The sequence below is a fragment of the Trachypithecus francoisi genome, unplaced genomic scaffold, assembly GCF_009764315.1.
Source record: "Trachypithecus francoisi isolate TF-2019V2 unplaced genomic scaffold, Tfra_2.0 Lachesis_group11, whole genome shotgun sequence".
NCBI classification, from domain to species: Eukaryota; Metazoa; Chordata; class Mammalia; order Primates; family Cercopithecidae; genus Trachypithecus; species Trachypithecus francoisi.
This window is the reverse complement of record NW_022681456.1, coordinates 11,803,804-11,821,651: the sequence shown is the minus strand read 5'-3', so window position 1 is coordinate 11,821,651 and position 17,848 is coordinate 11,803,804. Positions and strand designations below refer to the sequence as shown.

Here is a 17,848-nt window from a genome sequence, read left to right as displayed (position 1 = left end):
TTTTTTTGAGACGGAGTCTCGCGCTGTCACCCAGGCTGGAGTGCAGTGGCCAGATCTCAGCTCACTGCAAGCTCCGCCTCCCAGGTTTACGCCATTCTCCTGCCTCAGCCTCCCGTGTAGCTGGGACTACAGGCACCCGCCACCTCGCCCAGCTAGTTTTTTGTATTTTTTAGTAGAGATGGGGTTTCACCGTGTTAGCCAGGATAGTCTCGATCTCCTGACCTCGTGATCCACCCGTCTCGGCCTCCCAAAGTGCTGGGATTACAGGCTTGAGCCACTGTGCCCGGCCTGAGAACCTCAAATCTTAACACAACTTCTTTCCTCTAGGTTTTCATCCCTGACCCAAAATATGACAGTTTCTTCCAAACCAAGCCTCTGCGAAAGTCAAGTTCAATAGTGTGCCCTCCTCCCCCAGCATCTTCACACTGTTGGCAGCCTCATGATGAGCCTTCCTGGCCAGTTGACTACTCCAAGTTCCCAGTGGTCAGCTTGGCTCCCAAGCTGTCTTATAACTCAGGACATTCAAACCAACTGCTACATGATGGCTGTGCCAGGAATAAACTTCCCTTCCACTGACCAAGCCTGGATGAACATGAATAGGAATTAGCTGGGGATGTGGCATCTGCGCAGGTGCTTCAGTGGATGACTGAAGATAGTGACCTTCACTTTCTCACGAATCTTAATTCCGACAGCAATGTGATCAGGGTGAACTCAGGCCTGCCTAAGATGGGGTAGTGACTGCAGCTACACAGAGCAGGCACCTTTCTGCTCACATCCTTCCTCACCAAGACTCAGTTTCTACAAACTTCTCATGCCTCCCTAGGCCCTGCAGGGGTGGGGGAAAGTTCCTCTCCTCTTACAGGAACCTGTGTATCCACAGCATTTCAGATTTCCCATCTCAAAGGACTCTATGTAGAAGTCTCTCCAATTCCCAACTGCTCACATGAACTCTTCCACTCACAGGGTGACAGTTGAAATGGAAGGGAAGATGCTAATCAGTGCATGGCCATGGGGACAGGTCATCATGGAATTTTCAAGTGAACAGCAGCCTCACTGTGGGTTCCCACCGCTCCCATCCAGACGTGTAGTTTTCATGTACAAGGGTGTGATTTATGAGCACCTGTTTTGTTTCAAAAACAGAATCGCTCCCTCCACACTATTATATTGTGTTTGTAAAAACAAGTTATAGGGGAAAAGGACCTGCCCCATCATATGTAGTTCATAGTGTGGACACACAGAGTCAACATGTGAGAAGAAAACGTTCCTTCTATTTTTTGTTGTTAGATTGGTAATGCGCTGATGTTGTAACAAGGTTTTGGGAAGGCATATTTCACGTGCTTATGAACTACAGAAGGATCTAAACTTCCATTCTTGATGTGAAATGGCATACCTATGCACTTCTGCTATTTCAGAGTCATCAGACGCTTCTAGGTGCTGCTGTACCAATTGCTTGGGACAGCCATAAAAATCACATTCTACAAATCAAATTGAAAAATTTCAGTGTCCCTCAGTAGGTAACATTGTCAAACTCTAGAAATCATCCTTTTATCAACTATGTACATTACTTTTTCTCTGCATGCCACTAAGTCTACTTAGTTAATTATCTGTGTCTCTGTGAGCTCACTGAGCAATTTCACATGGATGGAGAGAGTGGGATGATAGATAACAAAGAGTCAGAAGGGTGAGGGGGTGGGAGGCAAAGGATGATGGGGAATTGCTTAATAAATTCAATGTTCATTACTCTGGTAATGGATGCCCTAGAAGCCCCTACTTGATCACTGCACAATCTATGCCTGTAACAAAAGTACACATGTATCCCATAAATTTGTACAAATAAAAAGGAAAAATTTTTTTAAATGGTACTCGCACAAGGTACCTCCTGGGAGGATGATGGATGTTGGGAGCTGAAGACCTGACGGTTGTGACCAACTCAGCATTCCACTGGAGGCTTTATGATTAAACAGCAAGCTGTTTATCATGAATGCAGGATGCAGGCAAACTCACACTGGCACCTGCCTCCAGAAGGTATGGTGAGGGCAATCACTCCCTGGCACCGTGCTCCTTGAGGTTATCTACTGGGACATCTGGAGCCTGCTGTTCAAAGAAAGCAGTCATGCAGGCCTGCACTAAATCAAGCAGCTGATTCACAACCACCCCCTTCTCCCTATCTCCTTTACGCAACAAACACTAAGGGCTCTAGAAGCTCAGGGCCCTTGTTCACTAGAAGCAAAGAGCCCCCTGACCCCTTCTTCCAAATACACTCTTTTGTCTTTTGTCTTTATTCCTCCGTCTGTCCTCCTTTGTTCAGTTCAGCAAGGTCTGAGGCAGATGGATGCTGGCTCCAGGAAGGTTTCCTCCGAGTCTTGCATTCCCCTCTTGGACCCCAAGTGAGTGGATCCTGATCCTGAGGAGGATGAGCTGTGGATGGCCCTGGAGTTCTGTAACCAGCAGAACCCTCGACAGGGTACTGGGAGACCGCAGAATTGAGGTTTCTCTTCTCCACGCCCAGAGAGAAGCAAAGTTGCTAGGGTCAGATCCCGGCCCGGACTTGAAGCTAGGGGCAGCCCTGGGCCCCCAAGGTAGAATTAAGAGGTTTCTGCTTGGGTGATTCTCCGGGGTGTGACTCAAAGGAGGGGCAACAGTGCCTCCAAAGAGGCAATTGTCTCCAGCACTGGGTCCCTAGGTCACCAAGGAGTTCTCCAGCTAGGGGAGCCCCACCTGTTCGAAACTTCCCCTATGGGGTGTGTGGTCCTCGGGCCCCTTTCCTTCCTGCTGTGCTGCTGAGTGACACAAAGTTGGAACTCAGATCTGGGGTCACTTCTCTGCTCCCAGAGCCATGGGTGCTACTGAAACTGCCAGCCTCAAGGAGCTGGGCTTGTGCTGCCCAATGTGGAGCAGGGCTGCTCAATGTGGGGCTGAACACTGTTCCCAGTGCTAGGAGCATAGGCAGCAGATGCAGAGCCAGAGGCAGTGGGGGAACCAGGATGATAAAGGAGGTATGGTAAAGACCACCTGGGTGCTGGGAGGGCAGTGTCCAAGACAGAATTTGCAGATGACTAACCTCCAAAGCTGACTCTGTTGGGCTGTCCTGGCAGTTAGGCCCTACAGTGGAGGTTGAAGCTGGAGCTAGAGCTGAGCTACCAGATCTCCAAACCGGAAAGAGCAGTCAGAGGTGGGGGCTGCATGCTGCTGTCTATCAAAGACTCCCAGTACTGGCTGGGTAGTGGATGAATGGTTACCGGGAAATTTCAAGTTGGGCTGGAGCTGCAAGACTTCAGTTCAGGAGGCTTATGGTGCCCTTGGTGGACGCCTTGCTGCCACTGGGGTACGTCTGAAGGGCCTGGGCAGATGGGAAGAAGCTCCACCAGAGCCAACATGAGGCCTTGCAAGGAAAGGCTGGGAAGGGGAATTGGGGTCCATGAAAGTGATCTCAAAGTCAGGTGCTGGCAGTCAACGTATATTGCTCAGTGAGATAAGTCAGTCTGAAAATCCTGCCTTCTCCACGACTCTTAGTTCATAATATTCTGAGAAAGAAAACTACAGGGACAGTAAATAGGACAGTTTTGTCTTAAAAATGGGAAACTGATCCAACTAGAATCATGATGACTGGATGTTCCACTACTTTTCCACAGTACCTTCCATTGACTGCTGTTCTGGATGAACTCGGTTGTGTGGCCAGTTGTGGATTTTTCTGACCCACTGTGTGGGGCCAGCAACAGATTGTGCTGATTCCTCAGTTGCTACTCTCAGATCCTGGAAGCAACCTCCTCCCAAAATGTGTTTCAAGAAAGACAATTGGTGACATGTCGCTGGCAGAATTCCATAGAGAAATTCTTAGTAATTTATTCACAGTTCAAACTTCCGATCCTCTTTTTCACCATTTGCAGAACAAGTCACCTGAATCTGAGTTGGGCTCTAGCAAGACCTTGCAGTTTGGGTTGCACCGAAAACCCAGCAGACTGGTGTGTGGGCAAATACCTGCCTTTATATGTGGCAATAGAAAGAGGCAGCATATCCAAGTGAACAAGAGCACAGTGCCTGGAGCCTCACTGGCTGGGCAGAAACCCCACTGAAGAGTTGTAGGTACTTGAGAATGTTATACAGAGTAAGGCAGCAGATCTCAGTGGCCAAAAGCACAGTGCCTGGAGTCTAAAGCTCTTGGTGGAAGCAGTTGGAAGACAGAGGAGCTTCCAGCAGAAGACGTAAGTCCACGCCTCTGTGTTTTGTTTTCCTTTCTCAGATGTTTAGAAATGGGGGTTATGACCTAGGAAAATCAATGAAAGAAATTAGTAATTAATGAATTCAACAAAGGCTGAGGGCTGCCTCCGTGTTGAAAAAGTCACCCTGGATCCCCTCACTCTAGGAATGGTGGCAGCCACTTTGTTATTCAGTTTCAAGGCTGCAAGAAGGATGTAATTTTTTTTTTTTTTTTTTTGGTGAGACAGGGTCTTACTCTGTTGCCCAGGTCGAAGTGACATGGTGTGACCTCTGCTCACTGCCAATTTTTGCAGTTTTTGTAGAGATGGGGTCTTCCTATGTTGTCCAGGCTGATCTCAAACTCCTGGGCTCAAAGGATCCTCCTACCTCAGACTCCCAAAGTGCTGGGATTACACATGTGAGCTACCCTGCCTGGCTCTTAATTCATATGTTAATCTCTTGCTTGGGCTCCCCCAGAAGGTGGTGAAATTACCCCAGCTCAATGCATTTCACATGGCTGCTCCTGTGTCATGGGCTCAGGTGCATCTGCTGGCACAGCTGCTAGGTTACCAGAACGGACCCTTCCTCCACCTCAGCTCGGAGCATAGTGATGACTTGTGACTCTCTTTCCCAACAGAACTTGAAATTTCTGAAGACAGGGGCAAGTGCTTGAGCATTTGTACTCATGGTTTTGTTTGAGGGATGATAGCTGGAACACAATACCTCTTGGCATGGAAAGGTTGTCACTTGTCGCAATGAACAGGCTTTCAACTCATGGAAATCCATTCCCTTGTTCACTTTCCCTCTGGCAGTGACTATGGCTGGACTCTTACAAGAAGCAAGCAGCTGTCCCGTCTGTGCAGCCTACCTAGAAAAACCAGTGTCCCTGGAGTGTGGATGCACCATCTGCCTCAAGTGCATCAATTCACTGCAGGGCAGGAGCTATTTTACTATTGCCGTTCCACGGTGTCCAAGAAAACCATGTCCAATCGGCAACTGAGGAGGTTGTTTTCTCACATGAAGGAACTGGAGCCCAAACTGAAGAAGATTTCTACAGATAAATTCAAGGATGTGGAAGTTCCACGGTAAGGAAATCTGTGTACCCTGTCCCCTTCCTACGACCAGGCCAAAAAAATCTCTTGTGTATTGGCTTCCCATTCCTTATGGTGATTAGCTGCTGTCTGGCACCTAAAATTAACATGTTCCTCCAGCATCAGTCTCAGCCCTGATAATTTACAGAATCACCTGGTGATCCCCAAGAAAAATTATCGACGTCCAGGTCATGGCCCAGACAAGGGATTTCTTAAATCTTACTGTGCTCCAATTACCTGGGGATCTTGTTAGAATGCAAATTCTGAACTGGGAGATCTCAGGATTAGTATCCTTCCATTGGGAACTTTGCTGAGTAGCAAAAACATAGAGCAACTGAATAAATTTCTTTCTAGCTGAGGTTCCCAGGACTCTGATATTAAGATTGCCCTAATAATTCTAACATGCAGTAAATGTTGGCACCTATTGCACCAAGCAACCTCACCCCAGGGCTGGGAAGAGTTTGGAATCAAGCACCTGCGGTGTTTGTTCCTGTGTGAGGCGGGTTGCAGACTCTGGTCTCCTCATTTGTGCCCCATGGGCTTCAACAGTGGCCCTGGCTCCACAAAATACTATCAGACTGCATAACTCCGAAGGGAAGGGACATTTAAATGAAGAGATCGCGGTCAGCCTGGGCAAAGAACTACACCTATAAATGGTAGTGGGCTCCTATGATGTCCCGACATTGCTGACTCCTGCACGGTATCTTCCCCAACACTCATGTTCTCCACTCATCCACCTACCAACAACTGACTGTCTCTCTACTGAAATATGGAGGACAGATTCACTCTGCCCACATTTTGTTTGGTGCCCCCTTCCTCCTTCCTTGTCCATTTCCACTCAACTCATGTCTTTCACTAATTTACCACTAAACATCAATCAATCCCCTGATGTCTTATTGTAATCTATAAAACCCACATTGGTGATCATATTCTTTTTTTTTACTTTAAGGATAACATGTTCTGTAGATTTTTTTCACAATGTTCTGGACAATTTTTTTTTTTTTTTTTTTTTTTGAGACGGAGTTTGCTCTGTCACCCAGGCAGGAGTGCAGTGGCGTGATCCAGGCTCATTGTAATCTCTGCCTCCTGGGTTCAAGTGATTCTCCTGCCTCAGCCTCCTGAGTAGCTGGAATTATAGGTGTCCACTGCCATGCCCAGCTAATTTTTGTATTTTCAGTAGACACACGGTTTCACCAGGTTGACCAGCCTGCTCTGGAACTCCTGACCTCAGGTGATCCACCTGCCTCACCCTCAAAAAGTGCTGGGATTACACACGTGAGCCACCGCAACTGGTGGCGTTTTTGTTTTTTGAGATGGAGTCTTGCTCTCTCGCCTAGGCTGGAGGGCAGCGGCACGATCTCGGCTCACTGCAGCCTCTGCCTCCTGGGTTCAAGTGATTCTCATGCCTCAGCCTCCCAGGTAGCTAAGACTACAGGCGCCCACCACCACACCCAGCTAATTTTTGTATTTTTAGGAGAGTTTCACCATGTTGGCCAGGCTGGTCTTGAACTCCTGACCTCAAGTGACCCGTCTGCCTTGGCCTCCCAAAGTGCTGGGATTAGAGGCATGAGCCCCCACGCATGGCCTGACAATTTTCTCTAGGCCAAATTATACTGCTTCCCTTCCTTTCTTCCTCCATGAACATTGGTGGCTTCAACTGTCAGCCACATACCCAATGCCTTAAATTATACACCTTTGTATTTGCTGCCCCTTTCCCCTACAGTCACTGATGATTAACAACTTTCAAATACCTTTCTCTTGGCTTTTAAATTTACCATTGTTTTGCTTAAGGCCTCACCCTCAGATGTAGGATGGAAACCATTCTTCCATCCAGGCCCCCTTCCTCCCCTTGGCCTTGGATTCTCCTAATGTCCAGGACTGGTACCTCTGTCATCACACCATCAGCTGCAGAGATAGCCCACCTGCTGTCAAAACTGTGCATAATTTGTTTACAAACATGGAAAACAAAAAGCTGGAATTATGCTCTAGGGACTATTTAAATTGGAGCAATAAAATGTGGAAAGAGAAATATTTCATTTAATATTGGTCACTTGCATTGTCTTAATTATCATTTGTTCATGCATCAAACTGGTAGAAAGAGGGTCATGATGTCTGCCTTCACAGACCCTCCACTCTAAATGAAGAAAAGTCCAATGAAGCAAACACATGACAGAGAGTAAAACAAACATTTCTACTGTGAATAAGAGGTATCACCAGCCAGGCATGGCGACTCATGCCTGTAATCCCAGCACCTTAGGAGGCTGAGGCCAGTGGGTCACCTGAGGTTGGGAGTTCAAGACCATCCTGGCCGACATGGTGAAACCTGTTCTCTACTAAAAACGCAAAAATGAGCCAGATGTGTTGCGCATGCCTGTAATACCAGTTACTCAGGAGTCTGAGGTGGGATAATTGCTTGAACCTGGGAGGCAGACGTTGCAGTGAGCCGAGATCATGCCACTGCACTCCAGCCTGGGTGACAGAGTGAAACTCTTGTCTCAAAAAAAAAAAAAAAGTGTCAGGTATTTCCACCAAGCATACCTGAGAGAATTGGAACTAGTCAGGGAAGTTGCCTCATAAAAAGTTTTGAGTTCAGGATAAGCAGCAGAATTAAAGTAACTGAAGTCAAGAGATATTTGGGACTTTGAAGTAGATGGGAGACATGGGCTTGGCTTCTGTCCACTTGCTGAGCAGGTGACCTGTTTTTCTTTTCACAGCCGATGTGACCTTGGATGCCCACATGGCCAACAACTTCCCCCTCATTTCTGATGACTCAGGAGCATCCAATCTGGGCGCAGCAGACCGAATCGGCAGGACCTTGCTGAGAGATTCCGTTTGTCCGTGTGTGTCCTGGGCTCCCCTTGCTTCACCTGTGGCCACCACTACTGGGAGGTGGACATGGGAACAGGCATGGAATGGGACCTGAGAGTCTGCAGAAAATCCATCCACTGAAAACGGAAGATCCAACTGACCACAGAGCGTGGATTCTGGACTGTGCATTTGAGGGCTGGAGGCCGCCTCTCTGGCAGCATAGTGCCCCTGACTTTCTCTTCGTAGACCGCAAAGTACAGCAAGTGGGGAGTTGTCTGGATATAGGCATGCAGAATGTTTCCTTTATTCGATGCTCAGGGTGGATCCCACGTCTATACATTCAGGAGAGTCTCTGCTGAAGAGCCCCTGAGCCCTTTTTTGGCTCCTTCAATGACACCTAACAGTGATCAGGGTGTCCTATCTGCCCTGTAATCAACCCAGCCACCGTGATGCTTCAGGCCATCCTGAGGCCAAATAAAACACTCGCTGCAAAGAAACAGTAATTTTCTGAATTACTTGGTGGTGTAGGAAGTTTCTGCTTGTCTGCACTATACGAAGTCATAAGAGAAAAATATGGGACATTTCATGATAATTAATGTAATTTGATTAGATTATAAATTGAGCCCTAAGTGTTACTGTCACCATCTCATTGAATCTTGTGTTCTATGTCGTTTCCCATACAAACATCCTATATTCTGGGATCCATTTCCAAATGCTTTCCTTTTTATTTCTGTAAGTTCAAATTAATGTATTACGGAAGTTTTGAGTTAAGCATTTGGAGATCACCTAATGGATTATGTGATTTACTAAATGATACCAGTGCAATAGATTTTATTCCTAGTAAAAACGTGTGTGTGCATGTGTATTTGAACAGAGAACTGGAGAAATGCCTACGTCCTATTCAGAACCGAAAAGAAACGTTTTCACCACCATGTATCAGTGTAGGTGACATTTTCTTGGATGTGTGTATCATCTATATAACAATGAGCATCCCCCTCAGGGGGATGGACTGTTTTGTCTCAAGTGCTCTCCTGGTAAATAACCCGACCCTGATTGGCTAAATCTTCCTCCTCCCTTTTCCCATGTGGAGTCCTCAGTGCCATGCTCCCCCCACCCCCCCAGCCACGCTGACACAGCCCTGCTCACTGCAGAGACGCATGCTGGGGGCCAAGCAATCCTGCTGTAATCCCAAGGCAGTTCCCCACAGGAAGGATCTGCTGAACCTAGTGCTTTTTCAAGCACTTCCTCTGCATATTCCAAAGCAATTCAAAATAGATTAGAGACTTCAATGTAAGACCTGAAAGCATGAAACTACGAGAAGAAAACACAGGGGAAAAGCTTCCTGATGTTGGTCTGGGCAATGTTTTTGGATACAGCATCAAAAGCACAAACAATACACAGACAAGTGGGGTTGCGTCCAACTAAAAAGCTTCTGCACGACAGAGGAAAACGACATTCAAGCAGCCTACAGACTAGGAGAAGGTATTTGCAAACTGCACAACTCATGAGGCTGCAATATCCAGAATATATACGGAACTCACGCAACACAGTAGTCAAAAACAAATCACCTGATTCAACATGGGCAAAGCACCTAACCAGGTATTTATCAAAAGACATATAAATGCCCAACGGGTGTAAGAAAAAGTGCTAAACAGCACTAATCATTAAGGAAATGCAAATCAAAAATCAAAGCCTCAGTGAGACATCACCTCATACCTGTTAGAATGGCTATCATCCAAAAGAAGGTAACAAGTGTTGTGTCCGTAATTGGTGGGTTCTCGGTCTTAGTGACTTCAAGAAATTAAGCCACAGACCCTTGCGGTAAAACTGTCACAGTTCTTAAAGATGGTGAGTCGGGAGTTCTTTCAGATATTTCCGCAGTTTTTTTCGTTCTACCGGATTCTTGGTCTCACTGTTTTCAGAGGCAACGCTGCAAACCTTCCTGAAGACTGTTACAGCTCATAAACGCAGTGCTGACCCAAACACTGAACACCAACAATATTCATTGCAAACAGACAAGGAACAAAACCACCACATTACAAATAGAAAACCCAAGCATGTTGCCAGTAGCTGGTGCCCGCAGCCTGCTTTTATTCCCTTATCTGGCCCCACCCACATCCTGCTGATTGGTCCATTTTACAGAGAGCTGATTGGTCCATTTTACAGAAAGCTGATTGGTCCATTTCACAGAGAGCTGATTGGCCCATTTCACAGAGAGTTGATTGGACCATTTTTGACAGGGTGCTGATTGGTGCGTTTATAATCCCTGAGCTAGACACAGAGTGCTGATTGGTGCATTTACAATCCCCTAGCTAGACATAAAAGTTCTCCAAATCCCCACTAGTCGCAGGCGCTTAGCTAGTTCCACCTAGTGGTTCTTCGCTAGGGCGGCAGGCGGAGTTGCCTGCCACTGCTGTGCCATGCACTGCACTGCACTGCACTTGTACTCCTCAGGCCCTGGTGGTTGATGGGACCCAGCGCCGCGGAGCAGGGGACGGCGCTCGTCGGGGTGGCTCGGGCCGCGCGGGAGCCCACGTTGGGGCAGGGCGGGCTGCAGGTCTCGAGCCCTGCCCCGCGGGGAGGCAGTTGAGGCCTGGTGAGAACTCAAGCGCAGCACCGGCGGGCCGGCACTGCTGGGGGACCCGGTGCACCCTCTGCAGCTGCTGGCGTTGGTGCTAAGCCCCTCACTGCCCAGGGCCGGCAGCGCCGGCAGGCTGCTCCAAGTGCAGGGCCCGCCGAGCCCAGGCCCACCCGGAACTCGCGCTGGCCCGCTAGAGCCGCGCAGCCCCGGTTCCCGCCCGCGCTTCTCCGTCCACACCTCCCCGCAAGCAGAGGGAGCCGGCTCTGGCCTCCGCCAGCCCGGAGACGGGCTCCCACAGTGCCCTGGCAGGCTGAAGGGCTCCTAAAGCGCCGCCAGAGTGGACGCCGAGGCCGAGGAGGCGCCTAGAGCTAGGGCTGCTAGCATGTTGTCACCTCTCATTATTGAGGATGTGGGGGAAAGGGAATGCTGTACACTGTTAGTAAAAATGTAAATTTGTACAGCCGTTATGGAAAATAACGTCCATCCACAGATGAAGGGATGAGGGAAACGTGTCTACACAACGGAATATTATTCAGCTCCAAAAAAGAAGGAAATCCTGTCATTTCCCACAGCCTGGATGAACCTGTTGTGCTAAGTGAGATAAGCAAGTACAGAAAGATTAATACTACATGATCGTGGCTCACCCTTGTAATCTCAACACTTAGGGAGGCTGAGGCAGGTGGATCACCTGAGGTCAGGAGTTTGAGACCAGCATGGCCAATATGGTGAAACTCCATCTCTATCAAAAATAGATTGTGGTGGTGCACGCCTGTAGTTCCAGCTACTCGGGAGGCTGAGGCAGAATCGCTTGAACGCAAGAGGCAGAGGTTGCAGTGAACCAAGATGGCACCACTGCACTCCAGCCTGGGAGACACAGCAAGACTCTATCTCAAGAAAAATAAATAAATACTGCATGATCTCACTTATATCTGGAATCTAAAATAATCAAACTCATAGAAGCAGAAAATAGAACAGTGGTTGCCAGAGATTAAGGGTGGGAAAAAATGGGGTGTTGTTTAGTGGGTATAAAGTTTCAGTTATACAAGATGAGTAAGTTCTGATGATGTAAATGTACAGCGTGTAACAACACTCCATTGTATACCTGAAATTTCTTGAGAGTAGATCTTAACATCCTTAACCACCCCACCTCCAAAAAAGAAAGAAAGCAGTAACAATATAAGATGATGGGTGTGTTAGTTTGCCGTGATCATTTCACAATGTGTGTTAAACATCTGGGTGCCCACTTTAAATATATACAATGTTTACTTTTCAAGCATACTCAGATAAAGCTGGGGGAAAACAAACAGTCTTTCTGGGGCCATTGTTTGCAGACCCCTGAGTTAGGTAGGGCATGCTGTGATGGCTAGATCAGTTTCACTTCAGCATGGTAAGAGGCAGGTGACAAAAACTGGCATGAAAGGAGCTGTTGGAAGGAAGGGGCAGGAGAGGACTGACCTATAGGATCAGCCAGAAGACAGACGGGCATTCCAGGAAGAGAGTAAATTCTGGAGGAAATAAAGGATTTTCGTTTTAAGGGGTTGGGAGGCAAGAGAGAAGGCCGAGAGGGTTTGTGTGTCTGAAATGGGGTCTCTAGGTGAGAAAACGTGTGAGACAAAGTGCAAGGCTGGAAACGCGTGCACGTGTGCAGGAGGCGGGAATCTACCACACCGAGTGTGCATATTTGCATGTACGGTGGGGGCGTCTGCGGCTGTGGGTAGAGAGAAAATTCTGGAGCATACATCTGAGAGAGGTGGTGTGGGTAGGAGTGGGAGGGTGTGTAAGAGAGAGCGTGGGTTGTGACAGGTGAGGGGCTCATGTGTGCAACTGTGCATTCTGCGAGAGTGAGGAGGGCTCAGATTGAGGAACTGCGTTCAGTGTTCAGAGTGGAGTCCCCACGCAAGAGCCTGGGGAGTCAACCAGAAAGACCCGCACGTAAGGCGGGCCCAGCGACCTCGGGCGCCGTCTGCTGATTTACAGACGCCACTACCTGAGAAAGGCCCCTTCAGTCCCCTCATTGCGCAGCTGCGGACCCTAAACGGAGCCACAACCGTCCTGCCAACCCACGACAGCAGAAAAGCCCTGTGGGAGGGCATGTGTTCACTTCTGCTCCTCTGGGCAAAGATGCCCAGGTCAGAAACACCCACCCGACCCTCCCACCACCCAGAGGCAGCCCCACCTGCACAGCTCAGAGCAGGACCGCTGACCTTCTGGCTCTCCGGTCATATTTGCTATTGAAGACCAGAATAAAGTATATTTATCAGGATTGAATACATGGGTCATGAATGAATAAATTCATTCTCCTTACATGTCGGTTCCTATTGAGAAATATGGTGGCTAGAATTTATTTCCTCCGGAAAGAGGAATAAATGTGGAGCCCCTGGGTTTAGTGCTATTTGTTATGCATTTCTCTGATGTTGTAAGAAAAGAAAGAGAGATTCAGAAGAAATGTCACATTTCGGCCCTGAACTTACGTAGCTTGCTGCCGCCCTAGGTGATTTACTTAGATTGGCTTCTGCATTTTGACAAATGAGGAAATTGGGAGAATTAAAAGCCTCTGGTTTTAAAGCCTGCTGCCGGGTCAAGTAGAACTGTGACTTTGTTTGTTTGTTTGTTTGTTTGTTTAGAGAGTCTCGCTGTGTCGCCCAGGCTGGAGTGCAATGGCACAATCTCAGCTCACTGCAGCCTCCACCTCCCGGTCTCAAGCGATTCTCCTGCCTCAGCCTCCCAAGACCTGGGTCTACAGGTGTCTGCCACCACACCAGGCTAATTTTTTTGCATTTTTAGTAGAGATGGAGTTTCACCGTGTTGGCCAGGCTGGTCTCAAACTCCTGACCTCAAATAACCCACCCACCTCAGCCTTCCAAAGTGCTGGGATCACAGGTGTAAGCCACCGTGCCCAGCCCAGATCTATGACGTTTTATTTTTGTTTTTATCTGTTTCTTTGAAAAGAAATGGAGTGAAGATGCAGAGACATGAAATAAATTATTTAAACACATTATTATTATTATTATTTTTGAGTCAGAATTTCGCTCTTGTTGCCCAGGCTGGAGTGCAATGGCACGATCTCAACTCACTGCAACCTCCACCTCGTGGGTTCAAGTTATTCTCTTGCCTCCCCCTCCCCCTCCCAAGTACCTGGGATTACAGGCATGCGCCACCCTGTCGGGCTTTTTTTTTCTTTAGTTGAGATGGGTTTCTCCATGTTGGTCAGGCTGGTCTCAAACGCCCGACCTCAGGTGATCCGCCCACCTCGGCCTCCCAGAGTGCTGGGATTACAGGTGTGAGCCACCACGCCCTGCCTTAAACACATGATTAAATCAGTAAAATGAAGGGCCTGACAAATAAATGACCACTGAGCTAGGATGTAGAAGACCACGGCCTGGAAGAAGGGGGTCCGCCTCTTCTGTCTCTGGTGAGCTAGGACCTTCCCTGCAGGCACATCCTACTCTGTCCTTCAGGCTGGCTCTCCATGCCCTCAGGGGCCTTAGTCCAAACATCTGGACAAAGGCGCTATGAAAGGACCTCTAACAAAGTGTTTTTCACCATGTTCAGTTAAAGAGTTGCATGTTTTTCTGTTTTTCCTAATGAGAACACAGGACTTGAGAACTAATCATGTGTCTTTGCTTTAATTTGAAATGATCAGAATAATCTGAAAAAAACAGAGAACTATTGCCGAGGAAATGAGAGAGAACTGAACTCAATCACTTAAATATATAATCAAATCCCTTCCCCAGCCTTCCCACATGTGTGCTGGTTTTTTCATTCTCACTCTTCAAACTGATCATCTACAAATCATCTAAAACCACAACGAAATGCTTTTGAAAACTTTTTAAAAAGAAGTGCATCTCATTTTATGTAAGTTGTGATATAAGAAAAAGAGTAAGATTGTAAAAATATTTTTTACTTTTGATATGGTGACTTGCAAATGTTAAAAAAAAAAATAGGACTTTGAATGGTCAACTCATTGTCTGGGAAGAGGTTTTGGATTTATTTACCAAGCTTCTAAACATGAATCTTCCTAATCATGGAGAAAAAGCCCTTTCAAAGCAGTTGTTGTAGGCCGGGTGCTGTGGCTCAGGCCTGTAATCCCAACACTTTGGGAGGCTGAGGCAGGTGGATCACCTGAGGTCAGGAGTTTGAGACCAGCATGGCCAACATGGTGAAACTCCATCTCTATTAAAAATACAAAAATAGATTGTGGTGGTGCACGCCTGTAGTCCCAACTACTCGGGAGGCTGAGGCAGGAGAATCACTTGAATCCAGGAGGTGGAGGTCGCGGTGAGCCAAGATTGTGCCATTGCACTCCAGCCTGGGCAACAAGAGTGAAACTACATCTCAAATAATAATAATAATAATAATAATAATAATAACAATTTGAAAGGTTGGTGCAAAATAGATAGTACACCCTGGAAGAGAGAATTTTGTTGCTCATGAGGGCAAGACAGCAAAACCTGGCACTAGGAAGACTGCCATTATGAGAGTCTTACAAGATTATTCATAAAGGGTTAGAAAAGGTGTTGCTAGTAAGCATCTTCTGGGTGGTCCTCTGGCCCATGCACAGTAGCTGTACATGCTTGTTCATACATTGCATATCTCATTTGCATTTTAATCTCCACCCAGGGATGGTTTTTTTTTACTATTAGAATGAGCAAAGGGTCAGTTTGAGGACAGGTAAAATCAAACTGTGCATGCTCTCTAGAGGGGAAAGTCTCTAATGAAGATAGCTTTGCTTGAATGAGCTCAATTACAATGCAAATACTGAGGCTTAATGTGTTGATTGTATAGTCACCACAGTTACTACATCCTGAGAACATGGTTACTTCTTTGACTACCTATCCTGCTTCATGATCAAGTGGGATTCATCCCAGGAATGCAAGGATGGTTCAACACATGCAGACCAATAAACATGACACATCACATAAACAGAAGCAAAAACAAAAAACAATATGATTATTTCAATAAATGCTGGAAAATAATTTGGTAAAGTTTAGCATATTAAAAACCCTCATCAAAATGGATATAGAAATAACATAGCTCAAAAAAAAGTGGAGGCCATGTATAACAAACCCATGGCTAACATTGTACTGAATGAGGAAAAATGGAAGGCCTTTCCTCTAAGGACTGGAATAAGACAAGGATGCTCACTTTCACCACTATTATTCAACATAATACTAGAAGTCCTGGCCAGAGCAATTAGGCAAGAACAAGAAATAAAGGGCATCCAAATTTGAAAGGAAGAAGTCAAATAAGCCTTGTTCACAGATGACATATCTTATACCTGAAAAAATCTAAAAACTCTACCAAAAAACTGTTAGAACTGATCAACAAATTTAGTAAAGTTGCAGAATACAAAATCAACATACAAAAATCAGTAGCATTTCTATTTTTTTTTTAGACAAAGTCTCACTGTGTTGCCCAGGCTGGAGTGCAATGGCACGAACATGGCTCACTACAGCCTTGATCTCTTGGACCTAAGCGATCCTCTCACTTCAGCCTCCCAAGTAGCTGGGACCACAGGTGCACACCATCATACCTGGCTAGATTTTTTAAAAATTTTGTAGAGATAAGATGGGGTCTCACCATGTTGCCCAGGCTAGTACCAGTTCTATACACCAACAAAGAACATTCTGAAAAAGAAATCAAGAAAGAAAGCTCATTTACAATAGCACCAAAATAAAAATAAAACACACAGGAATAAATTTACCAAGAAGTGAAAGAGCTCTACAAGGAAAACTATAAAACACTAATGAAAGAAATTAATGAGGACACAAAAAGTGGAAAGATATTACATGTTATGTTCATGGGTTGCAAGGATTTTATTGTTAAAATTATAATACTACCCAAAGCAATTTACAGATTCAATGCAATCCCTATCAAAACCAATGACATTCTTCACAGAAAAAGAAAAAACATATAAAATTTATGTGAAACCACAGAAGACCTCAAATAACCAAAACAATCCTGAGCAAAAAGAACAAAACTGGATGCATCACACTATCAGACTTCAAAATATACTACACAGCTATAGTAACCAAAACAGCATGGTACTGGCATAAAAGCAGACCACATAGATGAATAGTACGGTATAGGGAATCCTGATATAAATCCATGAATATGAATTTACAACTAATTTTTTTTTTTTTTTTTTTTTGAGACGGAGTGTTCTTGCTCTGTCACCCAGGCTGGAGTGCAGTGGCACAATCTCAGCTCACTGAAACCTCCACCTCCTAAGTTCAAGCAATTCTCCTGCCTCAGCCTCTGGGACTACAGGCATGTGCCATCATGCCCGGCTAATTTTTGTGTTTTTAGTAGAGATGGGGTTTCATCATGTCCTGACCTCAGGTGATCCACCCACCTCAGACTCCCAAAGTGCTGGGATTACAGGCATGAGCCACTGCACCCAGCCTTACAACTAACTCATCTTTGACAAAGGTTCCAAGAACATACACTGGGAAAAGGTCAGTCTTTTCACTAAATGGTGCTGGGGAAACTGGATAAGTATATGCAGAAGAATGAAACTAAACTATTTCTTGCCTCTCACCACACACAACAATCAAATCAAAATGGAATAAAGACTTAAAAGTTTCTGGAGGCACAATCTTGCTCTGTCACCCAGGCTGGAGTGCAGGGGCATTATCCTGGCTCATTGCAGCCTCGACCTTCCCAGGCTCCAGTGACCTTCCTGCCTCAGCCCCCCGAGTAGCTGGGACTGTACAGACACACACCACCATGCCCAGCTAATTTTTGTATTTTTTGTAGAGACAGGGTTTTGCCATGTTGCCTAGGTTGTTCTCGAACTCGTGAACTCAAGCAATCCTCCGGCTCGGCCTCCCAAAGTTCTGGGATTACAGACCTGCACCACCATGCCCAGCAAGACTTAAATCTAAGACCTGAAACTATGAAACTACTGGAAGAAAACATTTGGAAAATGTTCCAGGACATTGCTCTAGGGAAAGATTTTTTGTGTAGGACCTCAAGAGCACAGGCAACCAAAGCAAAAATAGACAGTTGGAATTACGTCAAGTGAAAAAATAAGGGAAACAACGAAGTGAAGAGACTGATGCAGGGTAGCTGAACCCCAAAATTAGCCCGGGAGGGTTCTTGGCTTTGCCCAGGAAATAATTCAAGGGCGAGCTGGTGGTGTTAGGCAGCAACTTTCATTGAAGCAGCA

General features: G+C 46.4%; 2 pseudogenes; one reads left to right on the top strand and one right to left on the bottom strand.

Moving 5' to 3' along the window:
* Positions 1-1,278: 1,278 nt before the first annotated feature.
* On the bottom strand, positions 1,279-1,357 carry LOC117091269 (annotated as a pseudogene).
* Positions 1,358-4,627: 3,270 nt separating this feature from the next.
* Positions 4,628-9,227, top strand: LOC117090779 (annotated as a pseudogene).
* The last annotated feature ends 8,621 nt before the right edge of the window (positions 9,228-17,848 follow it).